The sequence below is a fragment of the Erinaceus europaeus genome, chromosome 3, assembly GCF_950295315.1.
Source record: "Erinaceus europaeus chromosome 3, mEriEur2.1, whole genome shotgun sequence".
NCBI lineage: Eukaryota > Metazoa > Chordata > Mammalia > Eulipotyphla > Erinaceidae > Erinaceus > Erinaceus europaeus.
In genome coordinates this window covers 12,193,560-12,220,977 of record NC_080164.1, presented here as the reverse complement: position 1 = coordinate 12,220,977, position 27,418 = coordinate 12,193,560, and positions in this window count along the sequence as shown.

Below are 27,418 nucleotides of genomic sequence, written 5' to 3'. Positions count from 1 at the left end.
TTTTTTTGACAAACAACAGTTAAAGGAGGCAACCATCACCAAACTGGCCCTGAAAGAGGTTCTAAAAGACCTCTTATAAACAAGAACATCACTATAATACTGGCAATATATCAGAGCAAACAAAAAAAATTTTTTTGAACAATGGCACTACAATACATTAAATCCATAATATCAATAAATGTCAATGGCTTAAACTCACTCATCAAAAGGCACAGGGTGGGGGAATGGATCAGAAAATGTAACCCAGCCATATGCTACTTGCAAGAATCCCATCTGTCACAACAAGATAAAAGGAGACTTAAAGTGAAAGGATGGAAAACTATCATACAGGCTAACGGACCACAAAAAAGGGCAGGAACAGCCATTATCATCTCAGACATGATAGATTTTAAATTAAATAAAGTAATAAAAGATAGGCAAGAACATTACATAATGATTAGAGGATCAATCAGCCAAGAAGACTTAACAATTATTAACCTCTATGCACGAAATGAGGGACCATGTAAATACATTAAACACCTACTAAAAGAATTTAATTAATACATCAATAGTAATACAATAATAGTGGGAGACTTCAATACCCCACTCTCACACTTAGACAGATCAACAAAGCAGAGAACCAACAAAGATACAAGAGAATTGAATGAAGAGATTGACAGACTAGACCTCTTGGACATTTTCAGAGTCCTTCACCCCAAAAAACTGGAATACACCTTCTTTTCAAATCCACATAACACATACTCAAGGATAGACCACATGTTAGGCTACAAAGACAGCATCAATAAATTCAAGAACATATAAATCATCGCAAGTATCTTCTCAGACAACAGTGGAGTAAAACTAACATTTAACAACAAACAGACAATTATTAAAAGTCACAGAATTTGGAAACTAAACCACATACTCCTTAAGAACCACTGGGTCAGAGACTCACTCAAGCAGGAAATTCAAATGTTCCTGTAAACAAATGAAAATGAAGACACAACCTATCAAAATATTTGGGACACAGCTAAAGCAGAACTGAGAGGGAAACTTATAGCCATACAATCACATATTAAACACCAAGAAGAAGCTCAAATGAACGACCTTACTGCACACCTCAAGGACATAGAGGAACAGGAACAAAGGAACCCTAAAGCAACCAGAAGGACAGAAATCACTAAAGTTCGAAGAGAAATAAACAACATTGAAAATAAAAGAACCATACAAAAGATCAATGAAGCCAAATGTTGGTTCTTTGAAAGATTAAACAAAATTGACAACCCCCGAGCCAGACTCACTAAACAAAAAAGAGAGAAGATTCAAATTAATAGAATTGTAAACAATGGTTGAAATATCACAACTGATGCCACAGAAATCCAGAGAATCCTGCGAAATTTCTATAAAGAACTATACGCCACCAAGCTAGAGAATCTGGAAGAAATGGAACAATTCCTAGAAGCATATGCCCTTCCAAAACTGAACCAAGAAGAACTACAAAATCTAAATGCACCAAACCCAGACAAAGAAATTGAAACCGTTATTAAGAATCTCCCCAACAACAAAAGTCCTGGACCAGATGGCTTCACAAACGAATTCTACAAAACTTTCAGGAAACAGTTAGTACCCATACTTCTTAAGCTTTTCCATAAGACTGAAGAAACAGAAATACTCCCTTCCACCTTCTATGAAGCCAACATCACCCTGATACCAAAAGCTGATAGGGAAAGAACAAAAAAGGAAAACTACAGACCAATATCTCTGATGAACATAGATGCCAAAATATTAAACAAGATCTAGGCCAACCAGATACAGAAACATATCAAAAAGATTGTTCATCATGACCAAGTGGGATTCATCCCAGGAATGCAAGGCTGGTTCAACATCCATAAGTCAATCAATGTCATTAACCACATCAATAAAAGCAAAGCCAAAAACCACATGATTATCTCAATAGATGCAGAGAAAGCCTTTGACAAAATCCAACACTCATTCATGCTCAAAACTCTACAAAAAATGGGAATAGATGGGAAATTCTTCAATATAGTGGAGTCTATATATAGCAAACCTACAGCTAACATCATACTCAATGGACAGAAGCTGAAAGCATTCTCCCTCAGATCAGGGACTAGACAGGGCTGTCCACTGTCACCATTACTCTTCAACATAGTATTGGAAGTTATTGCCATAGCAATCAGGCAAGAGAAAGAAATCAAAGGAATACAGATTGGAAGGGAAGAAGTCAAGCTCTCACTATTTGCAAATGATATGATAGTACACATAGAAAAAACTTAAGAATCCAGCAGAAAACTACTGAGAGTTATTAGGCAATATAGCAAGGTATCAGGCTACAAAATCAATGTACAAAAATCAGTGGCATTTCTTTATGCAAACACTAAATCTGAAGAAGAAGACATCCAGAAATCACTCCCATTTACTGTTTCAGCAAAATCAATCAAATACCTAGGAATAAAGTTGACCAAAGAAGTGAAAGATTTGTATGCTGAAAACTATGAGTTGCTACTCAAGGAAATAGAAACCGTTACCAAGAAATGGAAAGATATCCCATGCTCATGGGTTGGAAGAATAAATATCATCAAAATGAATATTCTCCCCAGAGCCATATACAAATTTAATGCAATACCCATCAAAGTTCCACCAAGCATCTTTAAGAGAATAGAACAAACACTACAATCATTTATCTGGAACCTGAAAACACCTAGAATTGCCAAAACCATCTTGAGAAGAAGAAACAGAAATGGAGGCATCACACTCCCAGTCCTTAAACTATATTATAAAGCCATCATCATCAAAACAGCATGGTACTGGAACAAAAATAGGCACACAGACCAGTGGAACAGAATTGAAAGCCCAGAAATAAATCCCCACACCTATGGACATCTAATCATTGATAAGGGCACCCAAAGTATTAAATGGAAAAAGGAGGCTCTCTTCAATAAATGGTGCTGGGAAAACTGGGTTGAAACATGTAGAAGAATGAAATTGAACCAGTTTATCTCACCAGAAACAAAAATCAACTCCAAATGGATCAAAGACCTAGATTTCAGACCAGAAACAATCAAATAATTAGAGGAAAACATTGGTAAAACACTTTCCCACCTACACCTCAAGGACATCTTTGATGAATCAAACCCAATTGCAAGGAAAACTATATCAGAAACAAACCAATGGGACTACATCAAATTGAAAACCTTCTGCACATCCAAAGAATCCATTAAACAAACAGAGAGACCCCTCACAGAATGGGAGAAGATCTTCACATGCCATACATCAGACAAGAAACTAATCACCAAAATATATAAAGAGCTCAGCAAATTTAGCACCAAAAAAGCAAATAACCCCATCCAAAAATGGGCAGAGGCTATGAACAAAACATTCACTACAGAGGAGATCCAAAAGGCTAACAAACATATGAAAAACTGCTCTAGGTCACTGATTGTCAGAGAAATGCAAATTAAGACAACACTAAGATACTACCTCACTTCTGTAAGAATGGCATACATCAAAAAGGACAGCAGCAACAAATGCTGGAGAGGTTGTGGGGACAGAGGAACCCTTTTACATTGCTAGTGGGAATGTAAATTGGTACAGCCTCTGTGGAGAGCAGTCTGGAAAACTCTCAGAAGGCTAGACATGGACCTTCCATATGATCCAGTAATTCCTCTCCTGGGGTTATACCCCAAGGACTCCATAACACCCAACCAAAAAGAGGTGTGTATTCCTATGTTCATAGCAGCACAATTCATAGTAGCTAAAAGTTGGAATCAACCCAGGTGCCCAACACCAGATGAGTGGCTGAGAAAGCTGTAGTATATATACAAAATGGAATACTATGCAGCTATCCAGAACAATGAACCCATCTTCTCTGACCCATCTTGGAGAGAACTAGAATAATTATGTTAAGTGAGCTAAGTCAGAAAGATAAAGATGAGTATGAGATGATCCCACTCATCAACAGAAGTTGACTAAGAAGAACTGAAAGGGAAACTAAAAGCAGGACCTGACCAAATTGTAAGTAGGGCACCAAAGTAAAAACCCTGTGGTGAGGGGTAGACATGCAGCTTTCTGTGCCAGTGGGGGGTGGGAGTGGGTGGGAGGGAGGGATCACAGTCTTTTTAGTTGTGGGAATGGTGTTTATGTACACTCCTAGCAAAATATAGACATATAAATCACTAGTTAATTAATATGAGAGGGGGAAAATCAATTGTCTCTAAGTTTTTCAAAACACAAACTGAATCTTTTTAATATATAGGCTGTGTATTTGATATGCAGACTCTCTCAAAAGCCTAGACCAAGTAGATATGAAGCAACCAATAGCACAGCTATATACAAGATACTGGGTACTGTACAACAAACCCTAACAAAAGGACTTTTCAAAGTTAACCCAATTACCAAATAATGTGATAATAACATTAACTATCGATTGTCTTTTTGAACCCTAAGACAGCAGGAACCTCACATCTCCACTGTAGAGCCCCTACTCCCCCCAGTCCTAGAAGCCTTGGATAGGGCCCACTTTCCCGTATGCCTCTCCCAATCCGTATCAAATAATATTGCATCTGCCGATCACAACCTAACCAACGCAATGATTGCCATCTCAACATGTTTCACTTCAGACTGTGTCCAGAGACTTCACGTGTGGAATGACAACCCTTCAGCTTCATTACTCACGTGAGACCTTTCCTTTCATAGTATACTCTAATTTCATCTCAGGTGGTTCACTTTCTAACAAAGTCCAAAACCTAAATATACACCAGTTTCTGTGAGAGAGAGCATATGTTCATACGTATCCATAAACTACTGCAAAATATATACCTGAAAGCAGAATTACACTAGAGTTTGCAGTGAGTACCTTCCTAACACTTCCTCTCCACTATTCTAAGCTTTGGGTCCATGATTGCTCAACAATTTGTTTGGCTTCATATGTTAACTCTCTTTTCAGTCACCAAGTTCCAGATGCCATCAGGATGCTGGCCAGGCTTCCCTGGATTGAAGACCCCACCAATGTGTCGTGGAGCTCAGCTTCCCCAGAGACACACCCTACTAGGGAAAGAGAGAGGCAGACTGGGAGTATGGACCAACCAGTCAACGCCCATGTTCAGAGGGGATGCAATTACAGAAGCCAGACCTTCTACCTTCTGCAACCCACAATGACCCTGGGTCCATGCTCCCAGAGGGACAGAGAATGTGAAAGCTATTAGGGGAGGGGGTGGGATATGGAGATTGGGTGGTAGGAGTTGTGTGGAGTTGTACCCCTCTTACCCTATGGTTTTGTTAATTAATCCTTTCTTAAATAAAAAAAAAAAAAAACCTGTCTTGCATAGGTCGCAAAGCAAACATTTTCTCAGGTGAAATATCTTACCAATCCCAAATTAATTACTTTAAAAAAATTAAAAATTAGGCTAACAAAATAGTTCACTGGGGCATTGCTCTTGCCATGTGTGAAACCAGGTTAGAACCCAGGCCTCATTGGATTGAAAGAATTTATGCTTTGGGGAGTTGGGCGGTGGCACAATGGGTTAAGTGCACATGGCACAAAGCACAAGGACCAGTGTAAGAATCCACGTTGGAGCCCCCGGCTCCCCACCTGCAGGGGAGTCGCTTCACAGGTGATGCAAGCAGGTCTGCAGGTGTCTGTCTTTCTCTTCCCCTCTCTGTCTTCCCTTCCTCTCTCCATTTCTCTCTGTCTCACCCAACAATGAAGCCATCAATAACAATAATAACTACAACAATAAAACAACAATGGCAACAAAAAGGAATAAGTAAATATTTAAAAAAAAGAATTTATGATGTGGTCTCTTTCTTGTTCTTTTCTACTGTACTGTCTCTCTAGAAAAACCACATAAAAAATCTAGTGAATGTCTTATAGTTGCATACATAGTACATTATGTCATCACACACAAATGCACATGTGTGTGCAGGTATCTAGAGATGCATTCTTTGTCCCAGAAAATGCATTTTCATTCTATGTATGTAACATAGTCTGCCAATGTTTTACCAATATATTTTTATAGTTTGTTCATTTGTTTAGAGGTTGTTTTTTTTTCTTTTATTGTTGACACTCTCTTTCATAATTTTCTTTTTCTCTTCTCAAAAGCTTGATAAATTTCTGTCTTCTTTGACTCATTATGAATGAATAATTATGGTAGAAGGAGATTGCAAAGAAAAGACATAATCATAGTGGGTACCTGTTCCCTATCTGAGTTGGAAGGGTTTCTAATTTGAAGTAAAATCCACGATTAAAATGGAATATTGAGACTTTTCTTTTGTTTTGCAAATTTTCTTTGGTATTAACAAAAGTAGAAATTACCAATTAGAAAATTATACCATCACTGAAATCATACTATACACAATTAAAGGCTATTTCAAGAAAAAAAATTCATTTGGGTCCAAAATCCAATCTATAAATGGTGTTTTTTTATGGTAGAAAAACACAATAGTCACAATTCTTAAAACATAAAATGACAATAAGAAATCATACCTAGCTGATATAAATTCAGTCTGATTCATATTCAACGTATCAATTTGTCTGGATATAAAATATAACCAATATGGAACATTCTATGAAGGAGTACATTGATAGATACACATTACTTGTGTAGGTAGCTTTAAATTTATTGTTTTATATATATATAACTGTTATTTATTCATATTTTTAATCATCACCAGGGTTTCTATGATTTGCTCTTATTTTTCCAGGTAAAAATGAGAGAGACAAGGGACCAGGGCAAGGGGACATACTACATCACCAAAGCTTCTCCAGTAAGGTATGGGACACATTTCAACCTGAGCTGCATACATGACAAGGTAGACACACTACCCACAGAAGGTGTTTTCACATCTTCCATGTACCCAGCATGCCACTAGCTCTGTATTTCCTAGTGGTAAACAGAAAACAACGGATCTCTTCCTTTAGTACATGAATATGGTATCAAGCAAGATGTTAACCTTCTTCACCTCATCTTGGATGGAGCGGAAATAAAATAAGTGAATGACAAAGGTTCAGGGAAGAGGTAAGGGGGAGTGAATGCTATGTATATAAGGCTTCTATTAGGGGGAGGGATTGTAAAAATGTTTTGAAGCTTATTCACTGATTTGTGAAATCCTTCTACACTATAAAGGGGGTATTTTTGATATGCATATTAATTCCTAGGATACTATAATCACTTGGTTCAATGTAAAATAGCAGAAATTGACTTTCACTTTGTTCAAGAGGTCAGAAGTCCAGATTCTAAGATTATTCTGAAATCTCTAGGGGAGAAATGTTCTTTGATTTGTCTAGCTCCCCTTGGCTCCTGGCATTTCTTTGTGGAAACACTCACTCTAAAGACTATTGTGTTCTTCCCTGTGTGTCTCTGTTTCTGTTAGATCTCACTCTCCTTTCTGTTATAAACACATCAATCACCAAATTGAGTCAGGACTCAGCTTCAGCCAAGGATTTATACAGCAATGTTTATTTAAATGTGAAAATCCACTATTTACAAATGAAATAGCATTCTGAGCTTTGGATGGACATGAATGGGGGAGGGGGCAGCAGTAGTCAAGCCACTAAAGAATATATATCATATTTGAGTTTCTAAATGGTTATTAAGAACTACAAAAAGATTTAAAACTCAAATGCCTATATATATATATTTCAAAATCCTGAATTATTTCAAGGTTTCCAAGATTAGAAAGCAAGCTTTATTAAATTATATGTCTTCTGTACTTAAAGACAAACAAAAAATAACCATACTAAGATAATAATCATCAGTTGATGCCCAGATAAATGACTGTGTTGTTTTCGCTGGGCTGGCTTCACGGGCGGGTAACAGATGACCCGGGACTCATGGCTGGGTTGTACACAGTATCTCTTTATTCATGCAGGACGCAGAGCAATCTAAGCCAAGCTAAGCTAAAACTAAAAACTACAAACAATCTTGTCCTTATAAATATACTAGCCCAGTAGGGTGGGAACAGGATGCGATGCAGAGAGGGTGGAGAGAAAAGTGACTGGTGAAAATCAGGGTATGACAAGGAGAGGGGGCGGAGCAGGCAAGAATTCTACCACTGAACCACCAATGCCCTGGAGGGAGGGTGGTGCTTGTTAACAGAGGTTATGTAAATAGAATACAGTGTTATGTAAATAGAATGCAGGGGGAATTAAACCAAATGAAACAGAAGGGGTTTTTAAAAGCAGAATTAGAAGCATACCAACAACTATGATGTACTCAGTGCCAACAGTCATAGAGCTAGTTGTATGAGTCATGTCATAAACTAATGAGCTATTTGACAATACCTAAGAAATATAATTTCTCCTTACTATGTAGTTCTTTTTAAAAAAGTTGACACATACTCTCTCTCCCTTTCTCTCTATACCTCCCCAAGTCTCTGTCAGAGAGAGAAAAAAAAAAAAGGAATAAATGGTTTCAAGGAACAGTGGAGTCATTGAGTAATTGAGTAGGCAGGCACTGAGCCTCAGTGATAACTCTAGTGGCAAAACAAAATAAGTTGGTGTGGTATTTGTCTCAGGCTGATATATATTATATAATAATATAATTGCAATATATCTATCTATCTATCTATCTATATATCTTACATATTTGATGTCTGTGATACCATTACTGTGCCATTAGTTTATTTCATTCTTAGAGCATTCATAAAACATTTATCTTATGGATTAAAAGTGCAGAGACTCTGAATAGTTTAACAACTCTCTCCTGGTCAAACAATTCCTACATGTGTTTGTGATTTATTTTTTACTGAGAGGATTTTGCTTCGATGCATCCTAACTTCTTCTTCAAGGTACAAGTCTACCTGATTTCAAAGTAATTGATTCTCCCAAAGAAAGTCACTGTATTTCTGGTGGTACACAGTCCCTTTTTAACATGACAAATTTCTGAAGCTAATAGTATTGAATTGCCATTTGGTTATGCTTTCCACATTTCAATTCATTTTTTAATGTGTTTTCATTTGATTCCCACAGTAACATTGAGACAGAAGCTAATAGAAATTAGCATTCCCATTTTTCAAGCCGAGCAAAGAAGGTTCACAGAAAGGTTATTCAGTTAGCCCGTGGACTTACACTGACCCTGAGGCTGGCTGATTTAGCTTGAAGGCCATTTGGGTAAATGACAATGACATCTACCTACACTTCTGATGTTTCCTTAAGGCTATGAATGAAACAGTCTTTTTTTTTTTTTTACTAGAGCACTGGCCAGCTCTGGATTAAGGTGGTACAGAGGACTGAACCTGGAACTTTGGAGCTTCAGGCATAAGAGTCTCTTTGCATAACCATTATGCTATCTACCTCCAACCCCCAAGGCTGTGAATCATTTGTATAAGTAAACAGAAATACTAAAATCCCCTCCCTCTGTATCCTTCTCTTTGACTTCCTTGGAGATTCTGTGCTCTGAGCCAACTCCTTTCCAGATATAGAGAGACAGAGACAAAGAGACAGGAGGAGAAAGACAATGTCATCATGACACAGTACAGAAGCTTCTCTCTGTGTGTTGGGTGTTAGATTTGAACCTGGAAATCACACATGGCAAATCAGGTACCTTCCCATGTGAGCTGTCTTGTTTACCCTAAAATTATTATTTTTTATCATTGTTGTGTTTATTATTGCTGTTGTTATTGATGTGGTTAATGTTGGATAGGAAAGAGAGAAATGGAGAGAGGAGGGGAGAGAAAAAGGGAGAGAAAGATAGACACCTGCAGACCTGCTTCACAGCTTGTGAAGAGACCTCCTCTGCAGGTGGGGAGATGGGGGCTCAAACCAAGCTCCTTATGCCAGTGCTTGCACTTTGTGCCATGTGCGCTTAACCTGCTATGCTACCACTGAACCTCCCCTAAAATTGTTATTTTTTTAAAGAAATATTTATCCCTATGTTCTGAGATGTGGTGCAGTGGAACCTCAAGCATGAGGTCCCAAGTTACCCCAGCAGCATATGAACCAGAAGGATGCCTGGTTCTCTCCTCCTATATTTCTCACTAATAAATAAACAAATTTTAAAAGAAATATTTATCCACTAATGAGAGATAAAAAGATAGAGGATGGGAGAGAGAGAGACAGAGAGAGAGATTGAAAGAGTACCAAAATAACACTCTGAAACATGTGTTATCTGGAGTTGAACTCAGGACCTCAAATTTAAGAGCAAAACACTTTACCCACTGCACCACCTCCTCCTGAGTTGCCAAATGTTTCTGTTTGAATTGTTAGTCCTCACACATTTCACTGTCCATCATTGTGTTAGATCTCAAGGGACTGTAACTTTCCATTCCTTCAACACCCCAAGGGGGAAAATACTAGATAATACATTGCCTAAACAATTAAAAATGGAGATCTGAGTTGTATGGATTGGACACATACTAAAAGGGAGTGAAAGATTGAATGTGTTAGGAAAACTGAGACAAGAATTGAATTTATTTCATGCCACTCTGCCTCAGCTCTGAATAGTCAGAGCTGAGATGTCATCATTGGCAGCAAGAAGGGGGAGGCTGGTGAGCTGGCATGTACAATTAAGGGAAGGAAGAGAGCCTTGTAAGCATGAAATTTACAGCTCTAAAGGGCCCAAGGGGTCTCCCATGGGCAATTAGTAGTGGTCCCACACAAACATGCATTGGCAGAGAAATGGCTGTGAACCCAACATTTCCTGGAGTGGATCAATAATGGTAGACATGCCAGTTGATCAGGGAGTTGGCAACCCCAAAACAAACAAACAAACAAACAAACAAACAAACAAACGCAACTGAATAGGAAACATGTATGTTTCTGAGATAATTTCCTAGCAGATTCAGCAGTTCAGAGTATATGGCTTAAAAGAATCTAAGAGAAAATGGTGTTCCACTAAGAGGAGGTTGTAAGAAATAAGTAAGTGAACTTTATTCTTTTGAAATATTTACCTAAGACTAAAAAAGTTAGACTAGAAAAGTCCCTCTGAATGCAAACAGTTTAGAACTTAGTTTTCAGTCTCCCTGGGAAACTGTAAAATCCTTTAATGCTGGAGCAGGTACAACAGTGTTTCATAAAATTCCTTTTTGACATTCTTAATAAAATCTAATGAGTAATCATGAACCTAAAGGCAAGAGTACTGCAGATGAAGATTTGGGGTCTCTGTTTTGGAAAACACTCTATTTTAGGTATATTCTAAGAGGCCCATGACTTTACTAGTGTATGCCTCAACCTGACATCTAATATGCAAGTGGACCCAGATTATTGTCAAGGGAGATGATATCAATAATTGGAAAAAGGACTAGGCTGCTTTATATCTTAACTCTTTATCAGCTACCAGGTTCCAGATGCCAACCTGACTTCCCTGGGCAGATGACCCCACCGATGTGTCCTAGAGCCCCACATCCCCAGAGCCCCACCTCACTAGGGAAAGAGAGAGACAAGATGGGAGTATGGATTGACCTGCCAATGCCCATGTTCAGCAGGAAAGCAATTACAGAGGCCAGACCTTCCACATTCTGCACCTCATAATGATCCTGGGTACACATTCCTAGAGGGATAAAAAATAGGGATGCTACCAAGGAACGGGATTGGATATGGATCTCTGGGCTTGAGCATTATGTGGAAATGTATCCCTTTTATCCTATAGTATTGTCAATATTTCCATTTTAAAAATAAAAATTAAAAAATAGAAAATCATATATAATTAGAATATAGATCTTCATCTGTGAGTGTCAAATTGCCTAGAACTACCTCACATCTCTATCCACCTGGGGTAGGTCTTGTTTTCATCCACTGATTATTTTTTTAAAACCTGCTTGATTTTCTTTAATACTCATAACTTTTAAATAAGGATTATCTCAGCATACTGTCTTTATAGAGCATTTACATTACCCTCGCATATATGCATGAATCCGAGTTATACCTATCAAACTCACACATTTCTACAAGCTGTACTTTTAACTAACTTTTAATAAAACAGTTTCGACAATCTCACATGCCCCAAATTCTTACATCAATGTCTGGGCAGAGGATTGATACTCTTCTAAACAATGCTCAACTAAGTACTGAGAGCCATTAAGAGTATATTAAGTAAATGAGTAATTAGAAAGCATTAGTATTTGAAGGTTTCCCGACTTTTGCCTTTCAGAAGAATTGTGTATTTCATCAGTGCATGCAGGACCCTGAGTGTAACAGTTGAGAATATTGTGATCTCCATTAGACAAACCATTAAGAAATTAGTGGAATTAGTGGTGTGGGGGGGGGTGGTGGGTGGGTGGGTGGGTGGGACAGGCTGTGGCTCACCTGGTAGAGCACAGATGTTACAGTATGCAAGGATCTGGGTTCGAGTGCCTGGTCCTCATCTGCAGAGGGGAAGATTCCCAAATAGTAAAGCAGTGCTACAGATGCCCCTCTTCCGTCTCTTTCTCTCTCTTTCTCTATCTCCCCGCTTTCTTCTTATTTTCTCTCTGTCTCTATCCAATAAATGAAAAAAGAAATGTGTGGCACTGAAATTAATAATTAGGCAGACACAGTAGGCATTCAATCGGTAGTAATTTCCTCACAATTCCTAACAGGAAATGGTATTTGCTACATGATGATGATAAGAAAACATGAACTCAGGAGTTGGGCAGAAGCACAGAGGATTAAGCGACATGGCATAAAGCTCAAGGACCACAGTGACAATCCTGGTTCGAGCCCCCGGCTCCTCACCTGCAGGGGAGTTGCTTCACAGGCGGTGAAGCAGGTCTGCAGGTGTCTACCTTTCTCTCCCCCTCTCTGTCTTCCCTTCCTCTCTCCATTTCTCTCTGTCCTATCCAACAATGATAACATCCATAACAACAACAATAATAACTACAACAACAATAAAAACAACAAGGGCAACAAAAAGGAAATAAATAAATAAATATTTTAAAAAAGAGAAAACGTAAACTCACAGAAGGTGAGTGAAGTCTTTAGTTTCTTTAGTCAGATAGGAAGCAATGGACAGCAAGGGTTTTCCACTCCAAGTCTTTCAAAATCTTGCTTTCTTTATAGAAGGCTGGTCTCACGCGGTCAGATGGAAACATACCTGGTTAAGTGCTCATGTTACAGTCACAGGACTCAGGTCCAAGTCCCTGGTCCCCATCTGTAGGGAGTACGTTTCACGAGTGGTAAAGCAGGACCTGAGATGACTCTTTGTCTCTATCTCTCTCTCCAAGTATCTCACCCTTCTAAATCTCTGTCTCTATCCAATAATAGGTACATTAAAATATATTTTTGTTAAAAAATAGACAGCTGGTTTCTCTGACTAATTGCATCTTATAAGATTTGAAGAAACTTCTTGTTATTTGAGTTTCTGTGTTCTGGGTTCCAGGATAAATACTTCCCCACATCAGGGCAAAATCCCAGTGGCATTCTGTCTTCAGGAGCCTCTTCACAAAACAATGAACCAGACATACCACCCTACTGCCTTGCTCTGACTTTCTTATTCCAGCAGCAGAAAGAAACCATGTTCAGGCCCCTTGTCAACATAAGAAAACTCTGCCCTTTCACTTGGACAGTGCCTCAGAACAAGTGATTTTTGTGACAGGGTTTATGATTTTGGTCGGCGAATGAATAAAATTGAAGACTTAGAGGCTTTCGCTGTTCTTATGTCTTAAATTTTAAATGTTTCTAAAGCTAATGTCCCTGCCTCACAAAATGATTGTCGAGTATGCAGCACTGTGATACCAAAGCTGAATGTGGCCAGACCTTGAACTTTCTGTCTTCATCTGACTTTCTAACATTTAGCGGCTAGACTACAAAGCGGCCTGCTGTGGCTCTGCCTCCCAGGTGTCAGAAAGAGCAAATGCTGAAGGACTTTCAACTCAGTGGGCTTCACACAAACTATCCCCCAGAGAGAAAATCTAAGCAGTGCTTCAGGCAGGTGCATGATGTGGTTCAGAAGCAGCAAACATTTGATTCATGAGCAGGAGGCACTAAAATAGAGCTTTGGGGAGAAGAAAAGAGGGATCAAGCAATGATGGGAGTGATACTGTGTCTGAGTTCCCAACACTGCAGGGCTTCTTCAGCTGCCATCTCTTTTCCTGTGCTTTCTGGTTCAGGAAAGATCAGATAGAGCAGGGGAGACTGGGAGTATGGTGTATAGAAAACAGCCCTAACCTGAGCTGACTAGTGAAGAAGGAACTGCTCCTTCTGTGAGTGGGAGAAGGCCACTCGATTCCCCCAAAGCAAATTTTCAGCATCTTGTGAAAGATTCAAAAAGCAGGAAGGCATTCAACCCATGTGAGCTTTCCTTATTTCCTTACAAATCAGGAAGAAACAATGTATATTATTTTATTATATATTATATCAAATATATATATACATATATACACACACACACACACATATATATATATATATTACAGGAGTCAAGTGGTGGTTAGTCTAGTACAATCTATACCTGAGGATGTGTGAGAACCTGGGGTCAAGGCCCTTTCCCTACTTCTGGGGAGATAGAGGAGGGAGAGGGCTGAGCAGTCACCAGCCCCAGAGCAGTACTGCTAGGGTTTCTCTTTCTCTCTATCTCTCGCCTTCTCTTTGTCACCTCCTATCAAAGAAAAGAAGAAGAAGGAGAAAAGGAGAGAAAGAAAGAGGAAAAAACAAGCAAGGGAAGGGAGGAAAATCATCAACAGGAATGGGTTATAATGAAGACAGTCAACCCCAGAAATAGCTCCATGGCAAAAATAAATAAATAAATAAATAAAGCCTGTATGTTAGCTGTCAGGCTCAAGCAATAATTAGAGAAGTTACAGGCCCTTGGAATTTACCTAAAATAGACTTTATAACTTTTCCCAAAATGGAAAACCCAAATTTCATCTTCTATATTCTTACCATTAGGTTTCTGATCATTCAGCAATTTTCCCTGCTTTATATCTTACCATCTTTCAGCCAATAAGTTTCAGATGCTGCCATGATGTCAACTTGACTTCCCTGGGCAGACGACCTCTCCAGCGTGTCCTGGAAACCCACCTCCCCAGAGCCCTGCCCCACTAGGGAAAGATAGAAACAGACTGGGGGTATGGATCAACCTGTCAATGCCCATGTTTAGCAGAGAAGAAATTACTAAAGCCACACATTGCTCCTCTTTGGTTTAACCATTCTACATGGTATGTTATGAGGTCCCTCTCTCAGTACTTTTCAAATTACTGATCACTCTTGCCTGGATTGACTTGTGTCTAAGTAAGGTACTTAAAGGGTTCACAGTTGTGGATGTTGACATTTGTTTCAATATTATTTTAATCCCTTAGTTGGAGCAAAGTGGCTTCAAAAGCCAATTTTGTTCTTTTCCTTCCCTGTAGGATATGGGAGCCTGAGGGCTTTTAAAGTAGAAGTAGGCTTCTTAGCTTAATCCCTCACTCCTGACCAAGAAATAAAACAGGGCGAGGGAGAGATGACACAGTGGTTATGTAAAGAGACTCTGACACCCCCAAGGATCCAAAGCTCCAGGCTCAATTCAGCTTCTCTGCCAAGCTGGGAAGCACTGCTGGGTCCTGAGCATTTCTAAACAAGTCCCATTTATAATCTGTAGGCTCAGAGGTAACTATTTACTATGTTTTCATCAGGAGAACAACATGGAAAGGCTCTCACCACACAGACCCACCTCTTGGCCACCAAGTTATAGATCTTCTCCTGAGTTTCCTGGTCAGTTCTCTGTCCCCTGGTGTCAGCACAGGGCCTGCTGCTCCAGATTCTGAGGGCAGTAGCAATGGAGACTGACAGTTGCATTTAGAGAGTTTTAGGTGAGTCTTCTCCTCCCTTCAGCTGTCTTTTTGTTGGTGAAACAGACTGGAGGTGGTTTATCAACAGTTAAACTGTGGGATTGTTACCAGCCACTTAATCTCTCCCTAGCCTCCTATCTGTCCACGAGCCACATGTGTTTTCACTCACCTGTGATTTGGTTCCTGAAGTCGTTCTAGTCCTACCTTGTTGTGGTCCCAGGTGGTCTCCCTTTATCATCATCTCATAATGAAAACTAAGGCAGGATTTTCAAGATTCTGCTAAGTGAAGAAGGATTTAGGCTATCGCAGTGCTCTGCTGAACAAGGAGTTCTTTGAAATACCAAAAAAAAAAAAAAAAAAACTTTTGTAAGATATCTACTCAAGTAGGCATCTGGATCTCTTTTTATTTGTCTTCATTGTTAATAACAATTTCAGAACGCTGCTCCTTTAGAGAAATGTTTATTTGGAAGGTTTACAAAATTGATTAATATTTTAAATTGCCACAAGGGTTATTGCATGACAAATTTATCTCTCTTACTTTTATTTGTTAGGAAAGTTAGAAATTTAGAGGGAAGGGAATATTATGATGATGATGATGATGATAGAGACAAAGAGATGCCTTCAGCCTACTTCACTGTTAATGCAGCTTTCCCCCTGCAGGTGGGGAGCTAGGACTTTAGCCTTAGTCATTAGTCCTCAACCATGTACATCACATCTTGGCCCATTTCATATATATATATGCCAAATTTATCACTGGGGCTCAGTGCCTGTATAATGAATCCTGTGCTCCCAGAGATGTTCTCTTTGTATGTGTGTCTTTCTCCTCTGCCTCTCCCTCTCCCTTTTGCCTCTATCTTTATAGAGACATAGAAAAGTTGAGAGAAGTAGACAGAGAGAGAGAGAGAGAGAGGAGGGAGCTGAAATACTGCTTTACCACTTGTGAAGCTTTCCGTCTTCAAGTGGGAACATTGGCCTTCTGGCAATGTAAGGTTTGAGGCCATGAAGACCACTGGTCATTATTACTGCAGATATTCAGAAAGGTCTCTCTTCAAAATGGAAAATTCACCTGTAATGTTGACGCTCTCAATTCCTAAGGAGGTGTGGACTGTCTAAAAGGTCCGAACTTTTTCTTCTAATGAAAAGACTACCTGTAGTTTCTTATTTCCTTGTGCTGGTGCTGTGAGCATCTATACTACCTTATAAAAGCACCCATTGACTATGAACAGCTTTGCAAAAGGCAAAGTGTCATAAACTTTTTTTGTTGCCTCCGGGGTTATTTCTGGGGTACAACAAACACACTACCCCTAGCAGCCATTTCCTTTCTTCTTTCTTTCTTCTTCCTTATTTCTTCCTTCTTCCTTATTTCTTCCTTCTTCCTTTCTTCCTTCCTTCCTTCCTTCCTTCCTTTCTCTCTCTCTGTCTCTCTCCCTTTCTTTCTTTCTTTTTTTTAGGATTTCATTTGCTAGGACAGAGAGAAATTGAGAAGCAAGGGGGTAGATAGAGAAGGAGAGAAAGACAGACATCTGCAGAGCTGGAGAGTGGGGGCTCGAACCCAGGTCCTTATGCAGGTCCTTTCACATAGTACTATCTGCAGTTAACTTGCCCCCCACACACACTGCCACCACTGCCTGGCCCCCTCATAAACTTTTTCTACTCCTAGATTACCAGACCCTAATCTTTATCACTCTGAAGTGGGGGATCCTTAGTGAAAATTCTTTAGAATTTGGATTTTACCCACAAGGGCTATCTTTACAAAAGTATTCATGTTAGGGGCTGGGCATTAGCACACTGGGTAAGAACACATGGTTTATGGTGCAAAGTGCAGGGACCAGCTAAAGGATCCAGGTTGGAGCACCTCAGCTCCTCACCTGCAGGGGGGTCACTTCACAAGTGGTGAAGCAGGTCTGCGGGTGTCTATCTTTCTCTCTCTCTTCCTGTCTTCTCAGAATTTATCTCTGTCCTATCCAACAGCAACAACAACAGCAATAACAACAACAAAATACAGTAACAACAACAAATTGGAAAAAAAATCGTCTCCAGGAGCAGTGAATTCGTAGTGTTGTCACCAAAACCCAGCGATAACCCTGGAAGCAATATATATATATATTTTTTTTTCATAATTACTGAAAATTATATAGTTAAACATATTTTCCCATCTTATCCCACTGCTAACAGCCAGTTAAGCTTTAGTTTTTTTCACTGAAATTGAGAGTGCCAATATAAATATCTGGATAAAACTAAGCTGAAAATATTTTAGGAGGATGGTTCCCATGGGGGTGTCTGTGTGTGAATTATTCCCTAGCATTATTAGAAAGGTAATGGCATCATGATGTCTGAAGACACTCTGGGTCTTTGGTCTTGCAAGCCAGAAATATTTAATATTGTTCAATAAATATTTGGAGCAATACCAATCCAGCCTTCCAAAACCCCAGTCTCACTTCTCTGGATAAATAGTGCTGCAGGTTTTGTGCTTTGAAGTGAAATTGCTGGATGTGGTGGATTTAGCAGAGATCCATGCTTAAGTTCCATTTCAAATGTCTCCCTGTTTGTCTGTTCGTACTTTAAAATTGGAAGAGTAAGAAACTCTTTTCGAGTTGCAGTCACAAATGTGTTTTAGACTTCTCAGTTGGATGTTCAAAGGGTGACTTGGAAAGAAAATAAAAAAGGAGGTGGGGGAATGAAGTGAAGGCTGGGCCATTCTATGGAGAAACAGACACACAACCATTCATGCATTTGCCACCCAGATTAACACTGGGGCTTGATACTTGCAGTACTCCATTCTTTCCGGTGGTTTTTTTCTTTTCTTCCCCTTTACCTTCCCCTTCTCCTCCCCCTCCTTACTCCTCCTCCTTCTTCTTTTATGGAGTGTGAGGAACAAAGGGAAACAGAGAGGGAGAGCGAGACAGAGAGGAGAGAAAGACCATATCACCACTCCATGGTCCAGAAAGTTTGCCCCCCCCAACCCCATGAGTGTTCTTATGTGGTGTCCAGAAACTCATACCCCAGTTCTGTGATAGAGAAAGCTGAGCATATGACTGAGTAGGCCACAACCTAGCCTTTCTTTTTATTTACTGAGTTTATTAATGTATGGATTTAACAGCAGGATCCAGAACAAGGAGGCCATGAAAGGTCATGATTTATAAGACAGTTGTCACATATGTATAATTTATTCTTATTTTAAAAAAGTTTTTTTTTTAATAGAGTTTAATAGGACAGAGAGAAATTGAGAGGGAATGGAGATAGAAAGGGAGAAAGCAAGACACCCACAGCCCTACTTCACTGCTCTTGAAGCATCCTTCATACCCAGCAGGGGGGGAGTGGGGGTTTGAATCCAGATACTTGTGTATGGGAACATGTGTGTTCAAGCACCCAGACCTCCACATTTTCTTTACTGAGTGCTTCTTGTATGTCAGACATTCTTCCTATTGCTCTTGCTCCAGTAACTGAATTATTTTCTCCCCAATGCCATGAGTTACATAAACATCATGACTTCCCTCCCCTTTATCATTGCATTAGGGACAAAGTTATTTACAAGTCAGGAGCTGCATGAATACTGTTCCTTATCTTGCCATGATGTGCGTCTCCATGCTGCTCCAGTGCCCAGGTTACATTCTACCATTATGCACCTAGGCCCCAAACCCACTCAGTCTCCTCCCCAAACCCTTCCCCAGGGTCCCAGAAGTAACTGCAGTAGATGACAACACCTAGTCCAAGTTTTACCTCTTGCCTGTGTGCTAGAAGTCTGCTGTGACCCTGGAGTTGACAAGTGTGGCTAAAATTAAAGGGGGGGGGAATGCATGGGGTACCTTCCACCCTGGTCCCTCTTGCCCTTCCTCATAATGGAACAGTTCATGCTCAGCTGGTGGAATAGAGAAAGAGGAGTGCACAGAGTGTGGTCAGAATCCTTTTTTTCCACAGCCATCCCCTTTCCTATTCTGACATGTGCTTTTATGGGGCTGAGATATTCCATGTCTTCTTCAGCCTCCTTTCTTGATGGGGGATTCTAGAGATCAAGGTTAGTGTGTTTAACTAGAGATCTCACTGCTGCCAGTGAACCCGGCTATAACTCTCCTCCTAAAATCGTTTCATCGTCAGCGGGTCTTGATGGATTACCTGGTGGTGTGACCCCAACCTTCATTCTGGAAAGCTCTCAAGTTGAAAAAATATTCTCCTTGCAGTTCTGGATGACTGCACATGACCTTACACAAGTTCCTGGAGGAACTCACTTTGCATTTCTCCTGGCTCTATAGGTCTTCCTGCTCACCTTCTCCATTTCATAGCAAAGGAGCCTTATTTCATCTGGCAGATCAAGGCCGATTACCCCAATTCCTTGCAGGCAAAACCAAAGTGCCCTCATAGCAAGTGGTATTATACAACTCTGTAAGATAGCTTATTGTTTCTTCTAGCAAGAATGTTACCTTTTGGGAACCAGGACCATCAACTCTGAGAAGCCAAAAGTTAAAGGGTCAGGGATCATGAAGTAGGTCTCCTAATAAGTCATGAGAAACTCTTCTTATAATAGTTGGAAGAACTCCTTCATGATGTCTTTCTCCATAACTATAAGCCAGACAAAGTAGAATGTGGGAACCTCCAGTAAATTATGATTTACCACTGAGAAACAAACACCCAGCTAATGGAGCAGCAGAATAACCTAAATTTGCACATGAATGGCCAACTCAGAATATACATCCTGGGAAGGAATAGTGTCGCTATTTGGAACACAGCACAGTCATTAAAACAACCATTTCTCTTCAGGGTTCTCTTAATATGTGCATCCTTCTTATTAAAATCAAATAAGTGTATTGGAAGGTGTGTGTCTATGTGTGTGCATGTTCAGTTTTCTTATTTTTGTTATTTGCTTATTTCAATGATCGCAAATGGTATATTTATTTGTTTGTTTGTTTACTTATTTATAATTTTTGTTTTGTAGGGAAGTTAAAGTCATCTCCTTTGTTTCATCTTGGAATTTTAAGGAACCATGTTAAGTGAAATGAGCCAAAATGAGAAGAATGATTTCCAGTTGATCTCACCCATAGGTAAAACTTAAGAAACAAAAGGAAAACACATCTAAAACTTGGGTTGTATGTGGTGTATTGCACCAAAGCAAAGGAATCTGGGGAAGGAAGGAGAGGAAGGGTATTGGGGATAATCTGGGCTCCTGGTGTATGAGGGCAGAAAAGGATCCCACTTTGGTGGGATTGACAATGTTTTGCAGACATCTGCCACAGGGAGATGGGGAATTGCATCCATGTGTTAACAACTGTACTGTAATTTCCAACTGTTAAAAATGACAGTTCTTTGTTTTTATGAATGTACCGCTAGAGTTTCAAAAGTATCAGTAACTCTGTTTACCAAGTGGAATCCAATAATGTTAGTCCCAGCTACAACTTCTGGCTCTGTCCCTGTGACCACTTCATTCATGGACCCGTCTTGCTACTATGGGGTGGCTGATGACAAAGGCTGCCTAAGGATAACTCATTTAGCCACATGGTCTGCTTAGTTGCTAAGTGTCTCCTTTGTGGAGCAGACTCTTAGCCTGGGACACAAAATTCCAGTTTTGTTCCCATTTCCAGTTTTGTTTTTTCTTCCATTTCCAGTTTTTGTACCCACTTCAATTGACCTACATATGCTTCTTTCCATACAATGTCCCAGTCCTCCATTTTATTTTCCTCCTAGACCTTTGATGACATGATGTCTCTCATCAGTCTCTACCCCACTTCCACCTCCAACTAGGCAAGTCACGAAGCTCTTCAAAGTTCAGCACATCTGGAGAACCATGTCTCCCAACCATCTTTCAGGGCATATCTAAATGATGTGAGCTTGTGATTAGCGTTCGCTTTGAGTTCGTTGCCAACATACCTAAGTGGACTACCCAGGAACAGTGCCCTGTTGCTGCCTTCAGTCCAGCTGACCACATGAGAACGGCCATTGGACCTTGAGTTAATGGTAAGGGGCAAGCAACTCTGGCACCAACTCCACAGATGTCACAGGGGCTGCTCTGTATGTTTCTGGATACAATTTGTAGCTTCCAGGAGGATCATTCCTATATGTAACATCTACTTTATTTCACAGGCAAAAGATTCTGGCCCTGTATGACTTGGCAGAAATTAGTTTATAAGGGGAAATTCCAAAGGTATTAACATTTTGGTCTCTACTTCAGTAATGTGTTTCTAAGAGGAGCCAGTAACATGTCAATAGACATTTATTAGGGGAGGGATGGGAGTGCCAGAGATTAAACCCATGGCCTCATCCACATGCCATATTTACTTTACAAGTGAGTTTCATCCTAGGCAAGATGTTTATTCCTGGAAGGCTCATCATTCTCTGAGAGAGATGGATTTAACTTTGACAACTAGGGACCTAGTAAAGCTTATCCGGAGTACCACACAGCACCTGTTTCCACCTAGTGCACACCCAGCATAGCGCTTGGTAGATTGTGTGGCCCATGTGGCAGTACTGATTGCACAGTACCCTCTAGCACGTCATGTGGCTTGGTAGTCATTCTCAGGTGTAAAGTGTTACTCTAGAAGGAGAGTCGAGGAGATACTAGACTTCCTTTCTTTGTAGAAAGATTCCAAATGTAGCAGTATGCCTTCTATGTTATATGTATCAAATACTGACATCTAGATTCACCCAAATTTCACTCAACTTGCCAGTTCCTGAATCTTTGTAGGGGTAACACTTGCTTTTTATGATGCCCAGGTCTTGCCCAGGCCTCCAGAGTGACAGCCACTTCTTGCTTGTCTGGCTAATCTACAGGAAGCCTGCTATGCCATGGAGCAGTGTGATTCTTGTTGAGATGTCCAGGTGGTCTGGCTCTCTTAGGACTCTGGTATGACAGAAGGCAGAAAACATAACACACTCGTGAGGTGTAATTGTAAATAAATATTGTCCTTCCCACATGAATGCAAACTGCTTCTGATTGTGTTTTCTAATTTGGACGGAAAAGAACACACTTGCTGAAACAGTGGCTGTGTACCATCTACCTGAGACTTTATGAATGTGTTTTAGCAATAGCACATGGAGCACTACAGCTGCCGCCAAGGCTACTGCTTAATTAATTCTGTCACCCACATTCTTAGGTGGCCTGATTGCTGGATTTAACAATATGAGAGGTACAATAAAATCTCTGTCTTCTGGGGATGAAAAAATGTACATTGATCTCTAGTTCCCCATGCAGAATGTAGTGTTATTTCAAAAATATTTTATCAATGTGAGATTCACAAAAAGTAAAAGTAGTTGTATAAACTTGGACAATCTAGGGGCCAGGTGCACTAGTTTAAGTGCATATAGTATGAAGTGCAAGGACCCACACAAGGATCTGCTTTCCAGTCCCTGTTCTGCAGGAGATCAGAAGTGGTGAAGCAGGTCTGCAGGTGTTGATCTTTCTCTTTCCCTCTCTATCTTCCCCTCCCCTGTAAATTTGTCCCTGCTCTATAAAATAAAAACCACCACCACCATAATAATAATAATAAAATAAAAAATGGCCCCAGGAGCAGTGGTTTTATACTGCAGCCACAGAGCCCCAGATATAACCCTGGAGGTAAATAAAGAAATAAAATTTTAAAAATAAAATGAACCTGGAAAACTAGATAGTCCTTTAGATATTTCCCATATTGTTCAATCAACAGCTCTGTCTGGTTGCACAATATTTCCATTTCTTCAAAGTAAAACTCATTACATATCAAGCCATTTCTTCTTCCTTTCTCCCTCCCTGCGATCTCTGCCAAGCAACAATCTGCGGTCTTCCTCTGTGAGTTTATCTATAATAGATATCTCTTGAATTCTTCTAGTGAAAAAAAAGGGTAGTTCAAAAGAATATATTGTATGACTGGTTAACACTGTTACAAAACTTTGTTTCTAAAATGAAGTCAACTCTAACATGTCACAACTTTCACACTCCTGACTTAGTTTCACCGTCTGAAGTATCACAGCATGAGAGGTTTCTCTTCTTTGTGAATAAGAAGTGTAAAATCTGGGGGCTGGGGAGTCGAGTGGCAGCACACGTGGCACAAAGCGCAAGGGCCTGAGTAAGGATCCAGGTTGGAGCCCAGGCTCCCCACCGGCCTGGGAGTTGTATCACAGGCGAAGCAGGTCTGCAGGTGTCTCTTTCTCTCCCCCTCTCTGTCTTCCCCTTCTCTCTCAATTTCTCTCTGTCCTATCCAACGACAGCAAGAACAACAATAATAATAATAATAACCAGAACCATGATAAAACAGCAAGGGCAACAAAAGGGGAAAACTGGTTCCAGGAGCAGTGGATTAGTGGTGCAGGCACCTTGCTCTGACAATAACCTTGGAGGCAAAAAAAAAAAAAAAAAAAAAATCTAGGGAATGGGCAGTGGTGTATCGGGCTAAGCATACATAGTATGAAGTTCAAGGATCCCAGTTTGAGTCCCTGGCTCCCCAATTGCAGGGGGTCGGTCACTTCACAGGTGGTCAATCAGGCCTACAGGGGTCTATCTTTCTCTCCGCCACGCTATCTCACATTTCCCCCTCAATTTCTCTCTGTTCTCTATAATAAAATAGAAGACAAAAATGGCCACCAGGAGCAGTGAATGTGTAGTGCCCAGACCAAGCCCCAGCAAACACTCTGTAGGAATCAGGGGCTAGATGGTAGCTCACCTGGTTAAGTGCACATGTTACAATGCACAAGGACCCTGGTTTGAACCCCCAGTCCCCACCTGCAGGGGAAAACTTTGTGAGTGGTGAAGCAGGTCTGCATGTGTCTCTCTGTCTCTCTTCTTCTCTATCTCTGCTTTTCCTCTTTATTTCTGAAGGTGTCTATCCATTAAATAAATAAGGATAGTTGAACCATATTTAACCATATTATCCATAAGGATAGTTAACCATATTTAATATTTAAATCTAAGCGTCAAGTTTTTGAAAAGTGAAGAAAACCAAAAAAATTAACCACAAATATACCTTGATTTTATTAATGAACTTGGGTTTTGAAAGTCAATCTTATATATATATTCCCTTTTGTTGCCCTTGTTGTTTTATTGTTGAAGTTATAATTGTTGTTGTCATTGTTAGATAGGGCAGAGAAAAATGGAGAGAGGAGGGGAAGACAGAGAGGGGGAGAAAAAGATAGACACCTGCAGACCTGCTTCACTGCCTGTGAAGCGACTTCCCTGCAGGTGGGGAGCCGTGGGCTCGAACCGGCATCCTTACTCCGGTCTTTTGAGCTTTGCGCCACGTTGAAAGTCAATATATTTTTTTTTAATATTTATTTTATTTTATTTATTCTCTTTTGTTGCCCTTGTTGTTTTATTGTTGTAGTTATTATTGTTGTTGTCGTCATTGTTGGATAGGACAGAGAGAAATGGAGAGAGGAGGGGAAGACAGAGAGGAGGAGAGAAAGATAGATACCTGCAGACCTGCTTCACCGCCTGTGAAGCTGCTCCCCTGCAGGTGGGGAGCCGGAGTTCGAACCGGGATCTTTATGCCGGTCCTTGTGCTTTGAGCCACCTGCGCTCAACCAGCTGCGCTGCAGCCTGACTCCCTGAAAGTCAATCTTAACATGCCTTATTTGAATAAGGTTCCTTTCATCAGCTGTTCTTTTGAGGGGTAGGGTAGAAGTAAAAATACCAACTGTAAGATGATCTCCAACTCTATCCACCAACACTTGTAATTTTCTGTTGTTTCATAATAAGGTTTTAATAGTTGCAGTATGGTAACTCTTTACAGTTTTTACGTGTGTTTCCTTAATAATTATTTGTCCAACGTATTGCTCTCCTGCCCCCCCCCCCCCCCGTTTTTGAGTGAGACTTCAGGCATAGCAGGTGTGATGTTTATCAAAGACTTAACTGGTCAATCTGTTAGAAAGAGGAATCCTGTGAAGCAAAGGAAAGTCAACAGTCAGTCTAATGATTTGGCCAGCAGGCCTGGTGAAGTCATCTCCCCAGGGATTCTCAGGTGGAGGAAGAATCACTTTTGATTGCCCCAACTTCCAGAGGACTTGAAGTGATGTCCGAATATTCAGAATAAGGATTTGAGTAATGTATTTCACCATCAGTATAAAATAATAAAGAATAGAGAGAAAATTGTCTTATGGCAAGGCAGAGCTAATTTTCTGTAAGGGTGTGTTAAGAAAGCTGAAGGGTTCTTCCTGTGTGATATATCAAGGTGATAATGTGTTCCATTAGGACAATTTGTTTGATATTTCTTAAAATAGAGATGACAGAGGAAATGACAGATGGAGGTCAGGGAGAAATTCATGAAGTCCTTCACCTTATAGCCATAAATCAATGACATGGTTCCAGAGAGTTGGCTAAAAATACACTTCTGGTTCAGATGAAGATTAGGTCATAAAAAGAAGAATGTGTTGACTAGAATGACTGAAAACATCATCTCTTGCCATTAACATCATGCGACAGCAGTATGTATGGCATATGGAAATTTATGTCTTTTTCTATCACTTGGACTTTTCTAGTAAGACAGACACCACCATCTTCTTTTCTTCTCCCCTCCCTTTCTTCCTCCAGGGTGAATACTTAAGGAAAATATAATTTTAGTGAAAATGTGCCAAGTGTTTTCACAAGGGAAGAATTAATGAAATTACCCAGAAGAATTTATATTTTAATAGTGCTAGTGCCTGAAAAAATAGGCTTTAGTTTTTTTTTTTGTTTAATTTTAAGCTGCCAACACCATCGACTCTTAAAAGAGATCTGAATATGAAATGACAATCTTGGGTTGAAAATGCAGTCTTTGAACTTCATTGTGAAACAGTGATTTTTTTTTTTTTTGCTCCAGTGTTATTGCTGGGGCTCAGTGCCTGCACTATGAATCCACAGCTCCTGGAGGCCATTTTTCCCATTTTGTTGCCCTTGTTGTGCTTGTTGTAGTTGTTATTGTTGTCATAGCTGTTGTTGTTGTTGGATAAGACAGAAAGAAATCGAGGAGAGGGAGACATAGAGGGGGAGAGAATGATAGATACCTGCATATCTGCTTCATCACTTGTGAAGCGACTCCCCTGCAGGTGGGGTGGCAGGCCTCAGACCAAGATGGGATCCTTACCCTGGTGCCTGAATTTTGTGCCATGTGTGCTTAACCCGCTGTGCTACTGCCCAGCTTCCTTTTATTTATTTATTTTTCTTTCAGTGAAGAACTTTGTTTGAAACAATGCTGTAATCACCTAAACTTATAATCAGGTGCAACCAAAGCTACAATGAAGATATTTATTTTATTTATTTTTTGCCGGGATAGCCTGAGGGTACTTCTTCCCGAGCTAGTGCTCTCTGGGTTGGAGAGAACTCAACTGGAGCTGATCTAGGCTGCTGTGTGGGAGAGGGATCAGGAACTCGTGCTGCACCAACTTCCGCAGGAGATACACTCTGGAACTCTCGGAGCCGGAAAGCAATTTCCAAGTGTCTTTAATCAGAAGAGCAGCTGTTTTTATACTCTCCAAGTAGGGTGGAAACAGGATGTGATATAGAGAGGGTGGAGAGAAAAGTGACTGGTGAAAATCAGAGTGTGACAAGGAGGGGGCGGAACAGGCGAGAATCCTATAACTGAACCACCAATGCCCTGGAGTGCTTTATGTAAAAGTGATTTATGTAAATAGACCAAACCTTTGGATCAGTAAATCCCTATATAGGCATATGGATAAGAAGAAGCCAGGGGGAGATGGCAACTACCCAACAATTTTTGTTTAAATATTTATTTTATTTATTTATTCCCTTTTGTTGCCCTTGTTGTTTTATTGTTGTAGTTATTGTTGTCCTTGTTGTTGGATAGGA